The sequence below is a fragment of the Triturus cristatus genome, chromosome 2_2, assembly GCF_964204655.1.
Source record: "Triturus cristatus chromosome 2_2, aTriCri1.1, whole genome shotgun sequence".
NCBI classification, from domain to species: Eukaryota; Metazoa; Chordata; class Amphibia; order Caudata; family Salamandridae; genus Triturus; species Triturus cristatus.
The window spans coordinates 221,045,977-221,071,273 of record NC_140582.1 but is presented as its reverse complement, the minus strand read 5'-3'; positions in this window follow the sequence as shown (position 1 = coordinate 221,071,273).

Here is a 25,297-nt window from a genome sequence, read left to right as displayed (position 1 = left end):
ATAGAGACACATGCAGATGCACATTCACAGTACAGAACCACGGGCAGGGACGCTCAAATAGCAGTCACACACCTATGTTGGCTCTGCGTACGATGGCCCTGGCCACTCCCCTTACAAATTGAGTGGGTGACGACAAAGCTACATGTCCAAGCTCCAACCTGCTGCCTGCGGTGACACGTCTGCATCCGATGTACACGGCACAATGTAATCGCGTAGTGCCCAGGGCCCTCATGCAGACAACAAGACCACAGGACACACGCAGATATCATGTTGAACTGGCTACGGGCACATGCGCCTGGCCCCTTTATTGGCAGGGCCACATGTACGGTGATGCCTGTGCTGGATGTGTGTGGGGTGAGTGTAAGCCATTCTGCACTGAATATCTGGTGCTGGCAACCATTTGAACATTAGACACCAGTGCAACGGAAACATAAAGCACATGCATAAAAGAGTCAACTGCTGAGCAACATGGAGGGAGCCGGAGAAAGTCCAGAGGACAGCCAACATGCAAACAGAAGTGTCCGTGAGTTGCAGTGCCCTGGGGATGGGACACTAGAGATGAGCATGCCCATGTGAAGAAAAAGTCTCAGATTGTGTCCCTCCAACAGATACCTAATGCAGATGCAGTGGGGTGTGTCATACCTGCATCATCTTCCTCATCAACGTCTCAGGGCCCCCATACTGTTTGAGGTGACATAGCTGTGCAACCTCTCCAAAGCTCAAAACTCAATCAGTAACGGACAATGGCTTGCGGTGCACTGAGTCACTGGCACCTGGAGTGCTGAGCAGGGTATCAGGCCAATGATGGCATCCACAACAGGTCCGAGCAACTCCGTAATCCTGTCAGAACCACCGTGTCGACTGTGGCAGATGGCTGTACGAGGTGGTCCTTGCGGTGGTGGTGTGTGCCTCCTGAAGTGATGCCATGTCTGGGCCGGTCAGGACTCGATTTGGTGTGTGAGCCCTGGTGGGACGCTGTTGGGCCCGGAGGCTGCGTACAGTGCTGGGCCACAGAGAAATGGCGTTGATGACCCCAAGGCCAACGCTTCAGGGACCATCCAATATCTCAGAAGAAGGGGTCCCGGACCTGACAAGTACAGAGTTAGTGGCCCCGGATGCACAGTGGCCGGCACAGGCACCCAGCCTCGGGACGGTGACTTGCGGTGCAGTCAGATGGGCCATGTAACCTTAGCGGGTCACCATCAATGACCGAGGTGTATATTGCAGAGGGTTTCGGGGGACAGGGGAAGGTGTCCTCCAGGGCATGACGCCGAAAGGTTTGATTTTATCCGGAAGCAGCAAATTGAGGAGTGGAATGCGACCTCCTCGTTGCCACCACCAATTTGGTATCAGCTACATGAGGATGAAAACTGCCCCCTAGTCCATAGACTCAGACGCAACCAAAGTTCGAGCAGAGAGTGTCCATGATTGTCGCAGAACAGACTTAGTGGCACCGGGGCTGAGAGGGGATGCTGTCTGCGACGATACCGGTACGCTGATATGAACTCAGCCATTGCAAAATGAAGAGTCTGTGACCTACTGGACCGCAGTGTAGACCGGAGGCTGCGGTCAGCAGTGGCCCACAGCCATGTATAATTGGCTGGCGAGGCACAGAGTTAGTGACACAGTTGTTGGTAGTGTTCGATCACCTCTGTAACGTTGATCTTGTTCCCTCCGGACTGCAACGCGTCATCCTCTTACGCTTACGCCGCTCCATGCGTGCGATGACATGTATTCTGCCTTTTGAATAACCGATGTTCATTTCCAAATCTGTGACCCACTCGTGCACAGCGTAGGCCAGGGACAGTAGTCCACGTAGGGCTACAGACATGTGTGGTTGTGATGCCATGCACAGACTTGTTGGCACCACATCGAAGTGTGTATAGTGACTTGTCCCATGCCTTAAATGGTGTTCACTGCCATGGTGTAATCAAGACTCAGTTCCAAATGTGTGACCTATCTGACCGTGGTGTAGGCCTGAGGCAGCGGTCAGCATGGGCCATTCACCGAGTGTTGCCGGAATAGGTTGGATGGCCCCACCGGCCTGTGTAGTTCAGGTTCAGTGGCACCACGTGTTCGGACACCTCTGTGTATGTGACCCGGGTTTCATCCAGACTGAGCCGCATCTTTCTCTTACTCCTCTCCGTGCAACCACTGGTGTGATTTGCGCCTAGGTGCTGGATGTGGGATCTATTGGTCCTCAGGGTAGTCCTGGTCCCTCATCCACGTATCGCTGGCTGGCGTTGAACAGGGTTAGTGGCACCACATGTCACAGGCTGGCATTGAACAGGGTTAGTGGCACCATGTGTCGCCAGCTGGCATTGAACAGGGTTAGTGGCACCAGGTGTCGCCGGCTGACGTTGAAAAGGGTTAGTGGCACCACATGTCACAAGAAGCCCATATAAAACTATGCCTCACTGATCGGGTGGGGCCTGGTGCTGTTGCCGCTGGCCCGGATTTGGGGTCACTGCCATTCATGACTCAGGACACAGTTTCACACATGGGACCTACTGGGCTGAGGAGTAGGCCTGAGGTGGCAGTAGAGTATGTCAAAGAAAAAGGACTAAAGCTGACCTGTGTCGTGGAGGCCGTGATGGTCTGAGCAGGCTGCCAAGGTCGCAGGACTCGGGCCTGGAGCTTGCGCTGGAACGTGGTGGGCCCTCCTTGACACACGACGGCAGGTGATCAGTGAGGCCTGGCTGTGCAAGAGTGGGCCTGACGGGTTCGGGGTCCAGCGTGCCGGGGTCTGGCAGCTGCACAGCGTCACAGGCAACTCCGCTCTAGAGGACGGCGTCAGCCTCGTGGCAGGGTGAACGGTGCCGCCCTGGCAGAGATGTTGGGCTTTCAGGAAGAGGACCATGCCCAGGGCTGCGCGCTTCTTATTCACACCTCTACACTGGCGTGGCATACGCCGGGCCATCCCATTTTGGTCACGCTTAGGGAGGGCGTAACAGGCAAGATTTCCGTGAGGTCCCCCACTGGCTGTGGTTACATGATTGCGTCCACTGCCCACTACACTCCATTCACCAGAGGTGTATGTCGCCATGGATATGGGTGTGTGCTGCATACTGCGGTCTGTGCAGCGCATCTCCGCCACTCTTGGCATTGTGTACTTTCCCAATCACAGTACTGCTGCATCCTTCACACATGCCTGTTTGACACCTCTCCCCATATTTGGCTGTTGTGTGGTTGAGGTGCCATGCCGTTGATGGCTCATGTTCACGGCTTGGACAGGTAACCATTGTGAGTTGTTCTGTCGTGTCTGGTGGGTGGGCATGTTGTTGTGCACGTTGGTTGTGATATTGTGACGTGTGCATTGCCAGAGTTGTGATTTGCATGGTTGTGGAGTTGAGGTGAGTGGGGTGTTCATTTGGAACTTGCCAAGGGGCTGTGCATTTCCCTTTGTGCCATCCTGAGAATGCTGGTTGCTGTAGGACTGTCGGAGGATGGAGGAATCATGCACACTGGCTGTGTATTTGAAGGCAAAATTGTTGGAGGTTCCACGGTGTTCTGTTGTTGCCCGCACATTGGGGCGGGACGTGTGCTTTCTGATGCAGTGATTTGTGTGTTGTGTCATCAAGGAGCACAGGTGGGACATGTGTGCTGTGGATTGCCCCCAAAATGTGCGTGCATCCTGCTATGGCGTATGGTCCTTGCTTGGTCTCCAGCGTGACCTGCGCATTGTGGTGGACGTATGGGGACTGGGGTACCAGGGTGATGTTGATGTCCAGGAAAGGTGTGAGGGACTTGGATGTGGCTGGCAGTGAGACTCCTCCGACTCTGGCGGTATTGGTTGGGGAGTGCCAGGGACCAACAGGTGCAGCCAAGCCAGCAGCTTGGTGTGGGGTGAGATGTTGGTTGTCCGATGTGTTGGTGCCGTAGGCCTGTTGGGTGATGATGGTCGGGATGCGTGGGATGGTTGCCCTTTCAGCCTGTGGTGGACGGTGACATTGTCAGAGGTTGGGTCTGTGCGGCTGGTTCGCTTCCTGGAGGTCTGCTGTCTTTGTCTGCGCTGCGTCGGTGGTGGTCCGGGGGGGCTGTTCTGGGTGTGGGTTGTGGTGTCGGTGGGTGTTGTGGCCCTCTTGGGTGTCCGGGCCACATGATGGGTGGCTCCATGGCATCTGTTGCCCTTCCGATGTGGCCCTGGGCTGTGCTCCCTTTTGTTGTGCAGGCTGCCGTCCGACTTTACACCAGGTCGAGCAGGTGTAGATTTCCTGGTGCTAATATGCCTTATCGCCTGTTTTGTGTTTTTATCGCAGTTCTGTCTGGTCGTTGAGAATTTTGGAGTGTGATGTTGTCGCAGCTTTTGGTACGGGAACGCCCACTCTGCATCTCATTAGCGATAGTTGCGGGGGGCCTCTGTGGCGATGTTTTTTGCAGCTGCTATCGTGGGTAAACTGGTGCTGTGGGCTGTTAACACCAGTTTGTAAAAGGGGCGTTAGATTTCTCGCAACTTTGGCTGCAATAAAGTGCCGTTGACTCGGCGACAGTTCCTTGTGAATATGCCCCAGAATATGATGTGTTTTTTGGAGGAAAACGTGATAGTTTTTGGCGATCTACTGCATCTGTTTTTAAATAACTTGCTACTCACTGTTATGTCGATTAAATTGTTTTGATTGTCCCCCACCTGACCGCATTGCCTGCACATTAAAATCATTGTGAGCACCATTCACCACTTGGGTGTTTGAATCCCGGCTTGAGCGCCATCTTGGGAGTAGGGCTCAGACGCCACCAAGACGTTTCACGGGGCTGCGCTCTAGTTCGAGCGATCGTTACCTGCCACACGATATTTAAAGGCCATTATGGTTGCGCGCAGCGTACGCGCCGGAGGAGCGCCAGAGGAAAGCCCGTCTGTGCCCGTCCGGGCCAGGACGGGCCGTAGGGCCTCCCCCCCTGGTCTGCCGAGGGTTTACACCCCTGCAACCCTTAGAGCTCTTCATCAAGGGAGAACTACGCCAGATGAGAGAACACTTGCCAGTCTTCGGTCGGAAGACCTATTACAGGTAGAGGCCAAACCAGCCATCATCAAGTCACAGGGCCTGATAATTGCCTCACTCAATACACGATCTTTACAGAAACACCATCTAGAGGTGGCAACACTGCTGGAGGAGGGTGAGATAGACATCTTAGCGCTCTCAGAAACTTGGCTAGGGAGCTCCTCAACACCTGACATCATAGCGGCCTTACCGCCCAACTTCGATGCTCGGTGGTATAACCGCCCTAATGACAGCAGAGGGGGCGGGGTGGCCATCTTGTTCAGAAGGAATCTTAAGGTAACACAAATCACCGCAGAAAGCTGTGCTGGGGCAGAAGTTCTAGGGATTAAAATCTCACTAAAAACCTCATGTATACTGCTCATTGTAGTATATCGTCCGCCGCAGTGTGCGCCGGAATTCAATGACGCCATTTTTGAGCTGTTGACCGATCTGGCATCCAGATATAAGTCCCTAGTAGTAGTGGGAGACTTCAATTATCATTGGGACGAGATCCCCAGGGGGCCCTCGGCAGCTGAGTTTGGATCCAATCTTGCGACCTTGTCTCTAAACCAGCTGGTTAGCGGGCCCACCCATGTAAAGGGACATACCCTAGATCTTGTCTGGTCCACCATGCCTCGAATGGAGATCCTTGCGGTCAGCCCCTGCATCTGGTCGGATCATTATCTGATCAAGGGCTGGGTCCCAGGGGAGCCTTTAACTGCGGCCCCTCCACAAATTAGGAGGAAGGTCCGTCCATGGAAAAAGGTCGAGGCCGACTCCTTAGTCACGACTCTTCTCTCCTCCCTCCCGCCGAACAGGATGCTAGGAAACCTGGATGCAGAGACCTCGACCTTCACGACCTGGATTCGCTCTGCCTTAGATAAACTAGCCCCAGAACGACTAGAGCTCACCCGGAAAAAAGGGAAAGGAGCTCCTTGGTTTGATGCATCCCTTAGGGAAAGGAAGCAGGCTCTCAGGAGGGTGGAGCGAAGCTGGAGACGGGATTACGGGCCTACAGAGGCACTTACCTACAAAACTATGCTGGTTAGCTATAAACGGGCCATCCTGGCTAGGAAAGCCGCCTTCTATGAAGGACGGATCAGGGAGGCAACGAATAAGCAAAGGGAAACCTTTATTATTCTAAGGGAACTCACCCAGTTGAGTGAGAAAAACAGCAGTCTGGCCCAGCCTGACTGCGACGCCTTCCAAGGTTTCTTCCTCCAAAAGGTGCAGGATATCCTCTCGGATATCTCGAGGCTTTCGGACAGTTTACCAACACAACTTGGTATGGACAGCTTGCAGGCCGTAGGATCTTTGGTCAGGTTTCCCGCCATCAATGGAGAACACCTGATAGAACTGGTTAGCCGTATAAAATCAGGATCTTCCAGTGATCCCTGCCCTCCGAAAATTTTCAAACTAGCCTTGCCAGGTGTCCAATCCCAGCTTTTGCAGCTAATCAATGCCTCATTGGATGCGGGCTACCTCCCAGCATCCCTGAAGGAGGCCAGGGTTTCCCCACTTCTGAAGAAAGCAGGTACCGACCCTTTAGTGCTAAAAAACTACAGGCCTATCTCTCAGCTGCCGTTTCTAAGCAAGATCTTGGAAAAACATGTCTTGAATGTAGTCACCCACTACCTTGAGGAACACCATCTCCTACATGTCAGGCAGGCGGGATTCCGACCACAACATAGCACGGAACTGGTGATGGCCACGGTCACCGACGAGCTAAGAGTAAGAGCCGACAATAAACAACCTTGCGCTCTGATTCTGTTAGATCTCTCGGCAGCTTTCGATATGGTCAGCCATTCCATCTTGCTGAGCCGTATCGCGAAGTTGGGGATTGCCGGCCAGGCATACAAGTGGCTGGAGTCCTTCCTGTCGGGTCGTACTCAGAGGGTTCAGATGGGGGACCAGGTATCAGGGAGTAGTGATGTGACCTGGGGGGTGCCTCAAGGATCCGCACTCTCCCCCCTACTGTTTAATATCTATCTGCAGCCCCTGATTGAGCAACTCACGAGTAAGAACTGTGAGGTCTTTAACTACGCAGACGACACACAGTTACTGGTCCAGCTGGGTGACACATCAGAGGCCCAGGAAGCAGTCAGAGATCTTCTGAGATTCACGGTCAACTGGATGACTAACAACTTCCTTAAAGTCAATGCAGACAAAACGGAGGTTCTGGTGGTGACCAACATGGCCAATCCCTGGGATGATCTGTATTGGCCCCCAGAACTCGGCAAAACTCCAAGCCCGGGGACGGTAGTGAAGAGTCTTGGCCTAAAGATCGATGCGGCTCTCTCTATGGCCCTCCAAGTGTCGGCAGTGGTAGGCTCCTGTACTGCCGTGATGCGGCAGCTGCGTAAACTTACTGCCATTCTCTCTGCCTCCACGCTGCAGACTGTTGTCTCCGCTACCGTCATCTCGAGGCTAGATTATGGCAACATTCTGTATCTGGGCCTGTCACAGAAGCTGATGAGGAAATTGCAAGTCGTGCAAAACGACGCTGCCAGACTGGTCTTTTCTCTTCCTAGAAGTGCACATGCATCCACTCTCCTTTGCAAACTGCATTGGCTTCCTGTGAAGCTTAGGGTCCATTTCAAAGGCCTCTGTATGGCTCATAAAGCACTATTTGGTAATGCCCCGGAATATATTAAACAGCGATTAAGGAAGTATGTTCCCGGTAGGTCACTGCGTTCTGGCTCTGTCCCAAATTTGGCTCAACCTAGATTCAATTTAAAAACTAAAGGAGGTAGGGCTTTCTCAGTGCTCATTCCTCAACTATGGAATGACCTTCCTCCGAGCCTGAAGGAAGAATTCAACCTTCTCTCCTTCAGGAAAAAATTGAAGACATTTTTGTTTGGCATGGTAACATCTTCGGCCTAATTGGGTATTGGCGGATGGTTGGGAGGGGCATGATGTTTGTGGGTCGCCTGTTTAGCGCTTAGAGACCAGTGGTGATAAGCGCTCTATAAGTGCCATATAACATAACATAACATAACATAACTTACTCTTTTAAACGGGCAACCAGTTTTTAAAAAACTTGTGCATTAAGACACCAGGAAATGTTTGGGAAATATTGGAAATGTGAACATTTGCTCATATTTTGAATATAAAGAACTTATTAAAAATATGCGACAGGCAAGAGATGAACATTATGGAAGCATTCTCCAAGATATAAGAATTGGTGTATTGATAGAACATGGTAAAGAAGCTTTGGAAAGTCGACTACTTACAAACTTGTTTCCAAATGAAAATGTTGCTCCGGAAATAATATACAAAAGAATTGTAGAAAAGAAATCTATAATCTTTCTAATGCCAACACTGTGAGAGTGTTCTACATTCAATTAAGAACTTTTGAAGCTGGAAATACAACAAATAATAAAAATGGAAGCCATTGATAAAATAGAGCACGAAGGAATTACTATTATTTTGACAGAAAATTAAAAACAAAATTGGATTCATTGGAAAAATCTATATCTAAGTCTGCAGTTTTAGAAAATAATTTATATGTATGTGAAAACTGTCAGGTATTTTGACCCCCCGGGCGGGATACCACAATCCATATTAATACTGCTATAGCAGTGTTTGACGCCGCCCAATTTTTGGGTGGCAATGTAGCTATGTTAATGTTGGACGCCGAGAAGGCTTTTGATCGAGTCAAATGGGGGGCACTCTGGGCTATAATGTTGGGGATTGGTCGTAAGTTTGTCTCGGCTATTCAAAAAATTTATGAAAACTCGCAGGCTGTTATTCGGCTCAATGGTCTGACTTCGGATCTATTTTCTATTCAGAGGGGCACCCGACAGGGATGTCCCCTCTCTCCTTTGCTTTTCGCAATTTATATTGAACCATTTATTTGCCATCTGATTATGAACCAGCAGATCAGCCCGGTTTTTTATAACCAAGTATATATTAAAATAACCGCCTACGTGGATGATATAGCTGTTTTTACAACGGATCCGGTTCAAGCGATGGGGGAGATCGTCTTGGAAGCACAGAGTTTTGGATTAATTTCAGGATATAAGCTTAATACTAATAAAACTCAAACCATCACTAACATTGTACCTATCCCCCGTTCATCTATTTTGGGCGTTATTCAAAAAGCTACCTATTTAGGAGTTAATCTTACTAGCCATACGGAAGAAATTGTGAAGATTAACTATGAACCATTACCCAAGAAAGCTGCCTCGGATCTGCGTAGGTGGCATCAATTACTATTAACTATCTGGGGGCGCTGTAACGTCATCAAGATGAATATCCTTCCAAAGTTTTTATATCTGTTTAGAAGCATTCCCCTTCGGGTTCCACTCTCATTTTTTAAACGACTTGAAGGCATTATATGCAGCTTTATCTGGGGGTATAAAAGGGCCAGGCGGGCTATTAAGTTTCTTAAACTTCCTTACGAGAGAGGTGGTCTGGGATTACCGGATTTTAAATTATATTTCTGGGCTGCTTTTGCTACGCGTCTGCAGAGCCTGATGGATGGTTGTGGCACTTGTCAAAAGCCGATTGCGTATCAGTTGGTATGCGGGCCGGAGTATAGGTTTATACTTTCTCAGATGACTGACCCGAATTATTTTAAACGCGTTCGTTTTAAGATATTGAGGCACGCTGTTTGGATTTGGCGGGACATCTCAAAGCAGTATAACATTCCTGATTTGCATGCAAGTACCTATTTAACTGGGTACCCCAGGCTGGGGGTCATATTTGACGATTCCGCCTGGAAGACCTGGCAAAACTAGGACAATTATATGACCAGGATGGATTTAGATCTTTTTCTTCTTTGAGGGAGGAATTTGGGGTTCCCAATTATTCTTTCTTTAAATTTCTGCAAATTAGAGATTTTTTTATTAACGGGGAAGGCTTAGTGAGCATTAATGCGCTAGGGGACTCTGTTAGCTCATTGCTGCAACTTCGGGGCAGGGGTTGTATAGGAAAAATATACAAATACTTGATTATAGGCGCAGTTGATGATGCTGTTCAGGCTGTAGATAAATTAAATCGTTATTTTGGAACTAATATTTCTACAACAGATCTGCATAGGTCGTTACTGATCATCAATACCTCAGTTACGTCTATCAACTTAAAACTTCAGCAACATCGTATGTTATTCCTTTTATACTACACGCCGGAAATCATCTCTAAATGGGCTACGTCTACTATTACACCTAAAACCCAGTGCCCTAAATGCTCACTTTTTGCTGCAGATATTAGACACATGTTCATTACTTGTCCTGTACTTTCTATTTTTTGGTCATGAATTGCTGAGGAGCTGTGTAATCTTTCAGGAACCAATATTGTCATTTCTGAGAAAGAGATACTTTTGGGGCATATAGAAGACTCAGGTTTAATTTCAGCAGCCTTATTTTCCATCATTATGGCCTGTTGTCGCTTTTGTATAGCTAGGGTCTGGATTGAAACTAAACCTCCTACGTTGGCAGAGTTTTGGCAGTTGTTAAGGGGGGTATTTTAACTAGAGAATGCCCTAGTTAAGGCCAGGGGCCTCACCTCTCAGATGAGAACTGAACGAATCTGGTACTGTCTTCAATGGGACTAAAAGCTTTTGCTGATTCTGATTTTGTGTTGATGTTTTATGCTGCCTATTCTGCCCTGATCTTTGGATTTTCTGCTATGATTTGTATTTGTTCTTTTGGTTCTCTCTTTTGGCTTAATAAAACATTTTTTTAAAAGAAAACTGTCCGGTAATTTTACGGCGTAATTTGGATGTGGAAAAAGGTTTAGTAAATAAAGAAATGGGAAAAGTTGTTGATTTTGTTAATTATCAAAATAGAGATGGAATTTAATTTTTGAAGATTACATTTGATCAGATTGAAGAGGTAAAACAAATTTGACCTTGTTCTGTTCGTTTTTTGCTTGTTTAAGATTTGTATGTTCGTAGAAAGCAGTTTCCTCTTTCTTTAGCATATGCGGTGACCATTCATAAATATCAAGGTTTAACCCCTTCAGCGCTCATGACGGAACCACTCCGTCATGAGCCACGGGTGCCGTGTGCTCATGACGGAGTGGTTCCGTCATGCTGCGGCCGTCGGCCGCCGCTCCTCCCACGCTGCACTGATTCCCCGCCTGTGCGGGCGATTAGCGCAGTGGGCGGAGTCATAACGGAACCACTCCGTCATGAGCACAGCTCAACCGTGGCTCATGACGGAGTGGCTCCGTCATGAGCACAGCGCCACCGCGCTGCCCCCAAACCCCCCCCAGCGCTGCGGCAGAATTCCTGCCGCAGCCAAGGGGTTAAGTGTAGACAGTGCTTTGGTAAACATTGGAAGTACCGTGTTTAAATAGGGAATGGCATATGTTGCATTGTCCCGAGTCAGAACCTTATCTGGATTGTATTTGATTGATTTTGATGAGAGAAAGATTAATGCAGATGCAAATTGCGTAAGAGAGTATAATCGGTTAAGAAGACTGTATGCTTCTAACTTAGGTGAATATCCTGTATATGAAAAGCGCGTAGTATGTCAAAAACAAACATATGAGAAACTCTGTAGTGAGGTTGGACAGAAGAAAAAAAATCAAGAGAATGTTGAGATTCCAAACAAAAAGAAAAAGGACACTGTTGAAGATCAGTTAGAAAATATTTCATGTATCAACTGCTATGCTAATGTAGTTGTGAACGTTGTATTTTTTCTAGAAAATCTCCAACAACAAATTATGGAGAATCGAGAAAAAAGGTTTTGCTCCTTGTTGCATTCTATTTTTGAAAACTTGAGAACTGATAAAACTAAAATCCAAAGTGTTTCTGGCATTCAGAATCTTCTGGATATATGTTCTGGTTCTTCACAATTTACACAGAATGTACAGCAGGATGCTCCGGAATTTCTTATGCTTATGCTTGCAGTATTGGAAGATGAAGACATACAAATTGAAAATCTGTTTGGACTTCGTTACAGATGGGAACATGAATGTGAAGATTATACATTTACTTCTACCACTAACATAGACACTGAAAGATTCATATATTTGACAATACCAGATTGTAAAACAGTGGGACTTACCTCTGATTTATCTCCACCTTAACGCATCAAAAGTGGATATAGACCTAACACCCCATTCACAAGCTGGTGCAAACTGCAGACATTGCCAGTATTCCTGCGATAACTGCCCCAAAATGTATCACCACGGTGGACACCACCAACTAACGCTAATGAGATGCAGAGTAGGCGTTCCCGTGCAAAAACACACAAAAAACCACAACACCACTTTCACAAAGAACTGCCAGATCTGCGAAGAGAACCAAAAACAGACAATAAGCCGCGGTAGCCACCGGTATTTAACACCTGCCTCAAGCAGGTGTAAAGACGAACCTGCAGTTGGCAACGGAGCCCCGCACACAGCCACACCCGAAGAACAAACAACGCCATGGAGCTACTCATCATGCAGCTCAGAGCCCCAACAGGACCACAACACCCACCGCCACCACCCCCAGGACTGCCACAACCCCCAGGACCCGGACCCGCACCCCCCCGAACCACCTCAGAGGTAGCGCAGAGTAAGACAGCAGGCCTACCGAAAACGCACCACTCTCACAGACCTAACGCCCAAGGAAGTCACTGCCCACTACAGGCTAAAAAGGGCAACCATCCTCCGCTTCATGACCCACATCGCCCACAGGCTGACGGTCCCAACACAGCGGAGAACCAATAACCCTCCGCAGACAAAGCTGATGGCTGTGCTGCACCTGTTGGCCTCTGGTACCTTCCAACCAACAACTGCCAGAGTCGGAGGGGTCTCACAGCCAGCCCTGTCAAAGTTCATCACACCAGTCCTGGATGCCATCCTCAGCTTCATACCACAGTACCTTCACTTCCCCAACACTGCGCAGGAACAGCTGGAGACAAAGCAAGGCTTCTATGCCATAGCCGGATTCCTGGCCGTGTTGGGGGCAATCGACTGCACACATGTCCCACTTGTGCCCTCTGCGCATACTGCACACCACTACCGCAACAGAAAGCATCAGCATTCCATCAATGTGCAGGCAATAGTGGACCACCGGGGACTCTTCACCAATGTCGTCGCCAACTACCCAGGCAGTGTGCATGATTCCATCATCTTCCGACAGTCCATCATCAACCAGCGCTTCCAGGATGGCACATATGGAATGGGACTGCTCGTTGGTAAGTGCCAAATCAACACACCACACACCTCAAAGCCACCAACACACAACGCACATCTGTGGGAATGCACACGTGACCAAACCACATACAACATGTCAAACTACACGACCACGTACCATACACGACAACACCACTCCATGGTCATCCTGGGCTACCCCTGCACCCAATACAGACATTTCATGGCACCACAACCACACAACAGCTGAACGTGGGGCGATGCAGAATGCAGCCATGTGCGAGGATGCAAGTGACACGTGATTGGGAATGTACACAACGAGAAGTGAGGCTTGGATGTGCAGGACAGACATGGCTATGCAAACCACTGATATGTCCATGCAGACTACAACTGCTGGTGACTAGAGAGTAGTGAGCAGTGAACGCAACCATGTCACCCCAGGCCATGGGACAGATAGCGGAAGTGTTGCATGCTGCGTTCTCCCCTGTGTGCGTGAGCATAGTGGGTTGGCCCTGAGTACGACTGGGCTGCGCAGGGGTGTGGTGAAAAACCCCGTTGCGCAGGGTGTGGTTCACTCCCGGGAAGGCCATCGTCACTGACAGTGTGGCACCGCACGGCCTGCCACGAGGCTGACGCCGTGAGCAGCAGGGCCTGCGACCCTGTGTGCCTGCTGCAACCCAGGACGCTGATGCACAGACCAGGCCTGCCCACCCCAGGGCCGCATTGCTCACCTGCTGACACCGTTGTGTGTCATATAAGGCCCAACACGTGCCGGTGCAAGCTCCAAGCCCCAGTCCCGCGACCCCTGCAGCCTCCGCAGACCATCGCTGGCCCCCCCAACGCTGGTCCACATCACTCCTTACTTATTTACATGCTCCACCGGCATCCTCTTCGGCCCAGTAGGTCCAACATGTGGAACAGTGTCCTGAGTCCTGAATGGCAGTGACCCCAAGTCTGTGGCAGCGGCCACAGCATCAGACTCCCTTCGATCAGTGAGGCATAATTCCATATCGCAGGCCTGCGACACGTGGTGCCACTAACCCTGTGCGCCATGAGTGACCGTCATCCTCCGGTGGAACATCGTTGGTGTCTGAGCCTGTGGCCTGGGGTTTGTCATCAGCAACGGACAGGTACAGACTTGGTGGCTGGCCTGGGTCTGTGGCATTCATATCCGCCATGTTGCGGGACACAGCTGGCATGTGTTCTCTGCATCATGCTCTGGAGGTAGGCCTCCCATTCTCCCCATGACACTCTGTGGAAGGCACCTATGACACATGCGAGGCCCTGCTCTGCCCTCATGACCCTACCCCAAGCTCTCACAGGTCAACGTCCCGTGGCGGTGGGCCCGTGTCGGCCGCTGTGCATCCGGGGCCACTAGCCCTGTGCGACTCAAGTCATTCCCACTTGTTGTACTGACATTGCCTTTCTGAGTGCCTGATGACTGTTGGAGTTGTTGCCAGCACCAGCTACTCCCTGAGGGCTGGCTTACACTCACCCCACACAGAGCCAGCACAGGCGTCACTGTATTGATGGCCTGCCATCACATTCTGCCGAACCAAGTATTGATTCTTTTCTCTCTGCACCGTCACAGGTGCTCAAGGATATGCACTCTGCCCTTGGATGATGACACCCCTCCGAGACCCGGACACACCCGCCCAGAGGCAGTACAATGTGGCCCACATACGCACCAGGGGCATCGTTGAACGCACATTTGTCGTGTTAAAGTCACGTTTCAGGTGCCTGGACGGCACAGGTGGGAAGGTCCTGTACAGTCCGGACATCATGTGCAAGATGATCGTTGCATGTTTTGTGTGGCACAACATCTGTGTTCGCACCAATGCCCCATGGATCCCAGTTCCAGAGGTACCGGACGATGATGGTGATGATGGGGCAGGTGGCCCACATCCCACTGCAGCTGTGGCAGGAATGGTCCGTAGGAACTCCATCATTGACACTTACTTCTCATGAGCACATCACATTGTGGCCGTTCATGGCAAACATGGGACAATAGAAGATGTCCAATTGCACTGCATGTGTGATTAAAACATATTTGCAGGTTACAGGTTGTACTTGTACATTGTCATGGTACCTTTTCCTGCGGTTTCAGATGTGATTTGCCATGTTGTGCACATTTGCGGAACCAGTTGTGTTCTGTGTTCTGTTGTGGAGAGGTTGCTGTTTGTACCGGGATGTTGTCAATGTCGAGGTGCACTTATGCTTATGTGCGTATGCTGCACGGTGAGTGAGTCGCTCCTGCGGCTCTGATTTGTCTGCCACTGGTCTCTTTCATGCGGTGTGCCTGTTGGTTCTGTTCTTCCACTGTGCTTGGATGTTGTGGTGTACATTTTGTCCTCTGCAGTCGGTCAGGGTGCAACCGTGGTACTCCGCTGTTAATGTATTTTTTTCTGTGGCATTTTCCGTATGCTGTTTTTGTACTTTTTCCCGCATTACGCATGAGTATTGCTGCTCTTGCGCTGGTTGTCACTGTTTTCTTATTGCGCTTTCAGCCCATCGCAGGTTTTTGGGCGTTGGAGTTTGTGTTTTTATCTCCGTCGAGGTGGTTGTATCGTGGGCATTGGCCGCGGTTTTGCCAAACTATCGCATGGGGCCGCCTTGTTGTGAATACCACGTTGACACGGGGTTATTTTCCCGCAATAGGCTGCAATGTTGAGAGTTATAAATTCACCATGCACTCTCTCTTGCTGTAGTTATCACACGTTCTTGTGAATATACCCCCGTCTTTTAACAAATTAGTTAAATCAGCTAATCAAAATATGAAGTGTACTCACTGCAAATCAGAAATGTTATCCACATTATTTATAGAAAGATTTAGACAATATGTCATTTTAATGATACAACGCTGTAGAGCAGATGGAAGAAAATTGGAAACTAAAATTAAAATTTTTGTGACAAGTCAACTATCAATATCAGGAAGAACTTTCTAAGCAGTAGCAATTATTTTCCACAATGGACCTTCTGCAACATCTGGACACTGCACTGTGTATTTAAAGTGCAATGAAGGATGGACACATTGTAATGATGCTCATTTGCTTTTTAAATATTGGTTGCCTAATGAATTACCGAATTCATACCTAATATTTTTGAAGCCAAAGTTCTGGGAACATCATTCGGCCTATTGGGAAGATGTCAATATGAATTAGTGAGATTATTTTGGATATTTTCAATACAAACAATTTCAGAAACATCACTCGGCCTATTGGGAAGAGTCAATTAAAAAATTTATTTTTGGTATTCTCACTGCAAATGATTTCAGGAACATCATTTAGACTATAGGGATGATATCAAGAATTGCTGATTCAATTATAGTTTCTGTTCTTTGATATTGTATTTAGAAAATTGGTTTAGAAAGAAGCATTTCATATATTTGATCTTTGCATTATATGCAGTGCTATTGAGGATGTTTATTTTAGGAAATGTGAACAGATAGTTGAGTTTGTTGTAAATATTTTGAACACAGATTTGTTTTTTTTTAACAATCTTATTGATTGTATTTTTTTGCCCACTGTTACATGATGAACAACAGTGAAATCACTGTATATGGCAAAATTCAATAGATTCTGAGAACAGCAAAAAAGACAAACTGAATATGTTACGTAATTGTAAAATTATGTTGTGTACTTGAAACTATCATAATATATGTTATAACTGTATTTTTTCTTCTCTTTTACAGACCAAAGTTCTAAAGTTTGAAACTTTTTTAAATTTAGATTATAAAAAATAACTGAAAAAAAAGTTTAAAAGACTTTCATATCTACTATTGAAAAGGTAAGATTAAGTAACCCAAACACTACCCATGCACTACTACATTCACCCTTGCACTACCCATACAGTCCTCTAACCACCTAGACACTGCTCATTCACACCTTCAATTACCCATGTAGTACCCATGCAGTCCAGAAATCACCCTGTCACTCTTTGTGTACTCCTCCAATCACTCAACCAGTACCATGCACTTATCCAAACACTCCGCCAATACCCAAGCACTTATAAATTCACCATGCACTCTCCTTGCAGTACTCTAGTCATCCAGTTACTACCCATGTACTCATGCAATGACCCAGGCACTAACACATGCACTGCTACAATCCCCTGTGCACTACCCATGCAGTCCTCTAACCACTTACACACTTCTCATTCACTCCTTCGATTCCCTAAGTAGTACCCTTGCAGTCCAGCAATCAGCCCGTCACTCCCCATGCACTCCTCCAGTCACCCAGACAGTACGATGTACTTATCCAATCACTGCGCCAATACCCAAGCACTTATAAATTCAGTCAGGCACTCTCCTTGCAGTACTCTAATCATCCAGTCACTATCCATGTACTCATGCAATGACTCAGTCACTAACACATGCACAGCTGCAATCCCCTATGCACTACAGATACAATCCTCTAACCACTTACACACTTCTCATTCACTCCTTCGATTTCCCAGGTAGTACCCATGCAGTCCAGCAATCACCCTGTCACTCTCCATGCACTCCTCCAGTCCCCCAGCCAGTACCATGTACTTATCCAATCACTCCTCCAATACCCAAGAACTTATAAATTCACCATGCACTCTCCTTGCAGTACTCTAATCATCTAGTCACTACCCATTTACTCATGCAATGTCCCAGGCACTAACACATGCAGTGGCACAATCACCTGTGTACTGCCCATGCCGTCCTCTAATCACCCAGCCAGCACCATGTACTTATTCAATCACTCCAGAAAAACCCAAGCACTTATAAATTCACCATGCACTCTCCTTGCAGTACTCTAATCAACCTGTTACTACCCATGCACTCATGCTATGACCCAGGCACTAACACATGTAGTGTGTTGTACTCTTACATGAAGTAGACGCTGATAACCATGTAAGTCCTTTAGTACCTTTATTCCAGTTGTACAGCAAGTTAGTTTACTGGTACATCAAACAGGTAGTACAGGTAACAGGTTAAGGTAAAGTAGGTTAGCCCAGTAGTCAGTCCTTGGTCCTATGCCACAGCAAACACCTTTGTAGTATCAAACCCCACCAGGAGCAGCCTGCCTGCTGCTCAGCCCATCTGTAACTGTCATACCTCACCCAGTCAGACTCCCAACGTTCTAAGCATCACAGCATTCTCAACATTCTACTCCAAACACACACTGTGGCTGATCAGCAGGTGAACTGGTAAACTGCAAGATATGAAAAGACTATGCAGGGCATAACATATCCCCCTTCTTTTAAAATGAAAAACAAAAGTGACATTTGTACTATGGGAATACAACAATGCTAAATGAATAAACCACACACAAAAGGAAAATACACTTATAATAAAATGATTCAAAACTCAAAGATGCCTAAAAGTGTTAAACAACACGAAAGATTCAAAGGCAATAAAAAGAATATAACAGATTGAGACAATAAGTAGCGTATAGCAAAAGGGAAACAAACCCCACGACCCAACTCAATCTATCAAACATTCTGAAGCATAATGCACATATTGCCAAATCTCAAACATAGCAAAATTACCCATGAAAAGAATGAATCAAAACCAGGGATGTGCAATTAAGAACATCACGAGAGATAATGAACCATTCAAAGTAGAGAACGGATAATATACAACAATTGTAAAAATTGAGTACAACAACCCATCCTCTCCCAAAAACAAAATGAGAAAGTGTCATTGCGTTAGACAAAAGGTAACCACCTTGCCACTGTATTTGAGTCTAACTCCCATGCATGCACATCCTGAGTAGGAATGACCTTGAAAAGCATGGGACCCATCCGACACATACCAACCCTATAGTACAATCCCTAATGAAAGGGAACCAATGAAAAGCAAAGTTCCTAGCGTAAGGAAACTTACCTACGTTGTGAAGATGATTGAAACCAAACCTTCACTCCTCTTGTGAGGTACCAGAAACTTGGGATTATGACCCTAAAGTCCACCCTAATGTAAGGGTCTAAGACTATAACAATGAATATAGGACCATATAACTAGAAGATACACCCTGTGTAGGGGAACCGTACCCATAAATCTAAACCAACCCTGTGAGAGGGTACAATGTTATGTTAACTGGTGGAAACCATGAAAACATGACCCGCGTCCGGGTTACCAAAAAGAACTAATCAGTAAACCTTAAATGGGAACAAAACCCATAAACTCACCTTAGTAAAGGCTGCGTGTAACGCACTAAGGAAAGGGGCTCGTACCCAGACCATGACCATCCCTATAAAATGGGAACTGTGAGTAGAAATCTCACTCACCAACTCGCCTCAATAAAAAGGCCGCGTGTACCGCTTAATGTGTAACATGACCACATACCCACCCCAGAACAGGGGTTCCAATAACTCTAAATGGGAAGGAACTAGAATCAAACCCATACCCATCCCTAAAATAAGGGAACGTGTAAACACAGCATTTAACTCCCTCCTTCATTCTTCCCTTGCAAGATGGACTGGGTGCAAGGTTTCCAGGTGTTTTTTCATACCGGAGGTGCCACAGGAATATTTCTTGGCTGACCCTCTTGATAAAACTCTTTCGCAAAAAATTCAGGTAACTTTCCGGGCGTTGAACTGTGAAGAAGGCCCACATAATACTTTCCTTGTTCTTCCTGTTGTCTTGCACCATCTGTTCCTCTTCTTCCATAGCCAAAGGATCCACTGCAACAAGGCTGGAAGCCATTGTTGTTCACCCAAAAACCAATAAACACACACAAAAAAGATCCAAAAGGAAGAGAAGTAAGAAACAGGTCTTCTCTCTATGAATAGTAAGGATAAAGGGAACTTCACAGGGATGGATCCTCCCTCTCCTAGATTGAAAATGATGTAAACCAATCAGAAACTTTTTTTTTCTTATGATCTGGAGTCACGTAGGGGGCGCGCCTACGTCATGCACCCGTCGCGCACCCGTAAAATATTGCATATATGAATATAAACTATAAATAAAAGTTTCTATAATATTTAAATAAGTATATTTCCAAAACTATTTACTCTAATCTCATATTCAAACTTTCAATAGTCATTTTAAATCTTTGAAAATACGCTGAAGTCACGACCGCGAGGATGGTGCGATCCCAGAAATACGTGCGGGGAGGGGCGTTCGCGCATAAGTCGTACATACTGCAAATTTTGTACAGTTCGGAGTATACTGAAAAATGTAGTTTATAAATACTTTTGAAAATAAAATTAAACAAACATTAAACAGCAAAACATTTATTGATAATTAATTTAAAGATATTTCATACTTTCCAAATTACGCCGAAGTCACAACCCCTGCGACTTTTCAAAATGGCTACGAGGATGCGCGCAGCCATCATGTAGGGTGCGAGTAGGGTGCGCGACTTCTGTATAATAATTATAAAAAAGAAAGAATGAATATAGTTTCCCTAACTATAAATTATTCTCAACTTTTTAAAAATATACATATGTATATATGTAGCCAATAAAAAAATCATAGGATTGAGGCACATTACACATAGAAAATCTCATTTAAAAAACCTTTGAAATTCACTGAAAAAAACATAGGTTTCAGGGGCGTTATAGTTAGAAATTAGCATTTAAAAAACCTTTGACTTTGAAATTCACTGAAAAAACCACAGGTTTCAGGGACGTTATAGTTAGAAATTAGCATTTAAAAACATTTGAAATTCACAAAAAAAAACATGGGTTTCCGGGACGTTATAGATAGTTGGACATTTCACTCATACAAGTCCAGAGAAATTTGGCCGTTATAGTTAGTTCACTAACTATAACTCGCGCGCCCGCAATGCATTGCTGATGACATCACATAATATATCACTCATTACATGGTGAGTGACATCACTGATGACATCACTGATGGCATCACTGATGACCTCATCCATTTGACAATCTGACGCACCACTTTACACCCTAATATAACCTTTGATACACCCACTCTTAAAATCCAGACTACCATTTTCGAAACCATAGACACACCAGTATCAGTTACTACATACCCATTTACTCATTCCTAGGTCAAAACACAAATGCACTTATTCACCCATACAACCAGTCATACATGCAGTCAATCATCAATACAGAACTATCATAAGCACACATAAACCTATACATACACTCACACACTACCAGTTATCCATAGAGTTACTCACATACCTAGTTACTCATGCAAACAAACAAACACACACCCATTTACTCACCTATTCAGTTATACACACACACCACCACACTTATTTATACAGACACTAATACATACTTACTTTCTAAAACAATCACTCATACAAGCAGACACTCATCCATACAGCCACTCTTGCAATCACTCACTGACACATATAGTTAGTTTTCTACCCCAACACTTACATATACTGCCTTAAAACATATATAGTTATTCACACATGTACCACATAGACATCTATTCACTCACCAACACACCTATACACACACTCACCCACCCATTCATCTCTTCACAGAAGCACTCTTTAAACCATACACCCATTGAATCACCCAGTCACACATCTATGCACAGAGTCACACATTCCCAACCCACCTACACAGACACTCAAGCACCCATACAGATACTCAAACAACCTAACAAAAACCCATATATACAGTTATGTAGCTACTCACCAACCCATGCAGCCACTAATACAACAATTGACAAAGTCATACAAACATTTACACAGTTTATTCACTAACCCATGCATTCAGTACGATATCCTTAATCTATCAATTATACAATCTGTTACGTACCTACAACATCATCCATTCAGAAACTTATACAAACACTCATTCTTCAAAACACCTTGGCTTTATATATCTATAAAACACATTTAAAGTTAACAAACAACACACATTCAGTAGATGATGTCATCAGTGATGCCATCAGTGATGTCATGAGTGATGTCATTTGAAATGTCATCAGTGATGTCATCAGTGATGTCACTGACCATGTCATGAGTGATGTAATATGTGATGTCATAAGCAATGCATTGCGGGCGCGCGAGTTATAGTTAGTGAACTAACGATAACGGCTGCATTTCCCTGGTTTTGTACAAGTGAAATGTCCAACTAACTATAATGTCCCTGAAACCCAGTTTTTTTTCGTGAATATATATATATATATCACAGCAATGCACATCATAACACATAATAGTGAAGCAAATGATAGAGGAACAGAACGGAAACCATGGGGAAATGAAAATAGAAAAAGTTGTTAACAATTACAAGCTAACATCTAAAGCTATACCTCATTAAAAGTTTTTCAGTTACTTTTATAAATTTCATTCATCCCCATCACAAAGGTCTATTTCATTAAATGAGGGAGATAATAAGCTGTCCACCCACTTGCCTTCATTTGTTTAGTTTTAACTCTCCAATTTTTAAAATGTCTTTTTATGCTATGTTAGAAATGGGGATCTCTAGTTGGCAGTGGCTTGCGCCAATGTCCAAATAGGGACCCTTCTTCCTAAGTCAGAGGAAGGGGGCTACACCCTTTGATAACCCCTGCTCAACCCTGTGGTAATGTAGCACGAGCAGACAGGCCTATCTCAGAGACAGTGTGTGAAGCATTTATGACCATACACAATAACGCAGTGAAGACACTACAAAGGGACACCACACAAGTAGTTATAGAAAAATAAGTATCTTTATATAGGCTTAAAACACAGCTCAAAAAGCGATCAAGAAGCCACAATGCACGTAAATTTGGATTCACTTAAAAAGCAATCAAAAAGCGTGTGAAACGAACTTAGTTCGAGGCCGGGGTCTACGTGACCCGGGATGCACAATGTACCTGAAGTTTAAAGGGGCACGGCACGCAGGTTCGTGAGGAAGCCGCGATGATGACAGGCGGACTCGCAGCAGCCTCAGCTCCCAGCTGCGGCGGTCCACGGCATGCACTCAATATGATCCTGAAACGGTGATTAACAGTGGTCACTCAGCGGCACAGCTCCTCAGCTGCAGCGGCCCACAGTAGCGATAGCGATGATCCTCGCAGCACAGACAGATGCGAGCTCTCAGCGGCCACAGCCCCACAGCTGCAGCGGCCCAAAAATAGCAATAGTGACGATCCTCGTAGCACAGGCAAATGCGGTCTCTCAGCAGCAACAGCTCCTCAGCGGCAGCGGCCCACAATAGTGATAGCGATGATTCTCGTAGCACAGGCAAATGCGGGCTCTCAGTGGAAACAGCTCTTCAGCTGCAGCGGCCCGCAATAGCGATATCGATGGTTCTCATAGCAGATGCAGGCTCTCAGTGGCAACAGCTCCTCAGCTGCAGCGGCCCACAGTAGCGATAGTCATGATTCTCGTAGCACAGGCAAATGCGGGCTCTTGGCAGCAAGAGCTCCTCAGCAGCAGCGGCCCACAGTAGCGATAGCGATGATTCTTGTAGCACAGGCAAATGCGGGCTCTCAGCGGCAACAGCTCCTCAGCTGCAGCGGCCCACAATAGCGAAAGTGATGATTCTCGTAGCACCGACAAATGCGGGCTCTCAGCGGCAACAGCTCTTCAGCTGCAGCGGCCCACAATAGCGATAGCGGTGGTTCTCGTAGCACAGGCAAATGCGGGCTTTCAGCGGCAACAGCTCTTCAGCTGCAGCGGCCCACAATAGCGATAGCGATGATTCTCGCAACACAGACAGATGCAGGCTCTCAGCGGCAACAGCTCTTCAGCTGCAGCGGCCCACAATAGCGATAGCAATGATGTTCAACCCACGTTCCCCGCAGTAGAGCCAGAGGCTCTGGAATTCTCTACAGAAGCCTCACCTGCGAGTAGAATCCCCCTCAATAGGAATTCAGAAGGCTGATGGGTGAAGTCTAATGTACCTGAGACTTCGGCAGGAGACAATCTCAAATCAGGCCCTTGGGTAGTTGCTTCAGCAAGATAGATAGAAGTTTCAAAGTCCTTTCCCTCTAGTTACACGGACAGAGGTTCGTCTTCACATCCAGAAGTAACACACCGTGTAGGGGTATCAGCACAGATATTTATACCTCAAAAGTCTTTGTTCTCAAAAGTCACAAGTCACTGAACCCAGCCAGAAGCAGTTTGGTGTGGTCCCGGAACACTTTGTTTACAAGGCGGCATCCTGCCTTTCAGGAAGAGGGGGTCTGCCATCAGAAGCACAGTGGGAGGTGGAGCCATCATTCACCTTGCCAGGCACAGCCCTGCTCAGATCAAAGGGTCACCCCTCCCCATACTCCAACTGCAGATCTCTCTGTCAGTCAGTCAGTCAGTCAAAATTCCTTTATTCGATAAATTAATATCATAAAAGACACATACAATCCTAACAAACACAATTAAAAAACTTTGAATAAAACACACAATTCATGCCATGAATCCCGATCATAATATGACCTATTTCATATTCAAATATAAATAATGTAAAAACTACAGTTATAAAATTTGTACGTGAAATGTTAAAAATGATCTAATTTAAAACCTGCAATGGGAAAACATGTTTTTTCCTAATACGCATAGCAGCGACCAAGAAGCTTGCGACGTGAAACATAATTCGTGGAGTACTTAGTTGCAGTAAATATACAAGTGCTGGCCTAACCTGTCTGAAACCCAGCTCCCTCAATATCGGCAGCAAAAACTTCCTCCTGCAATCCTTGTAAAGACTACAGAACATTAAAAAATGTAGAGTGATCTCTCTGTTCAATCCAGGTCGGGCTCAGCCTGCCCTATCCCTCCAAAACCAGACAACCAATACACATAACAGCAGAGCACAGTGGAAGGCTTAGGCAAGAAAATACCCGCTCGCCAAAAGTGGCACTCCCAAACACAGAATATAAAAATAATCCCCACCAAAAGACGCACTCTAATATTCTGAGTTCAGGCATACCAAATTCGACTCTCCAAACATGTTCCCTGGGTCAGCTAGGGTTTTATGGCATACCAATTCATACTGTCATTTTACAATAGGGAGCATTCGTGCTGTGGCACTGAAGGGCAGTGGCACAGTGCCCAGAGCATCTAACACCAGCAAACAAAGAGGAGACGAAAAGCGAAAGATGGAAGGGAGACCCACGCCAATGCTGCCAGGTCTAACACGCTACTATTAGACTTCTCAGCAATCAAAAGTTCTCTTCTCTTGAGAGATTTCAGTGTGATATTTATTAAGTAAAGATGAAGAGAAAGGACATGAATGATATCCTAATAGGTACTCACATGCTCCTTGCTCGCCCCACTACAGCATTGGTAGAAGGCTGCACATCGGGCCGCTAAACGTGGTTTAGCATTACACAATGATGCACAAACAGA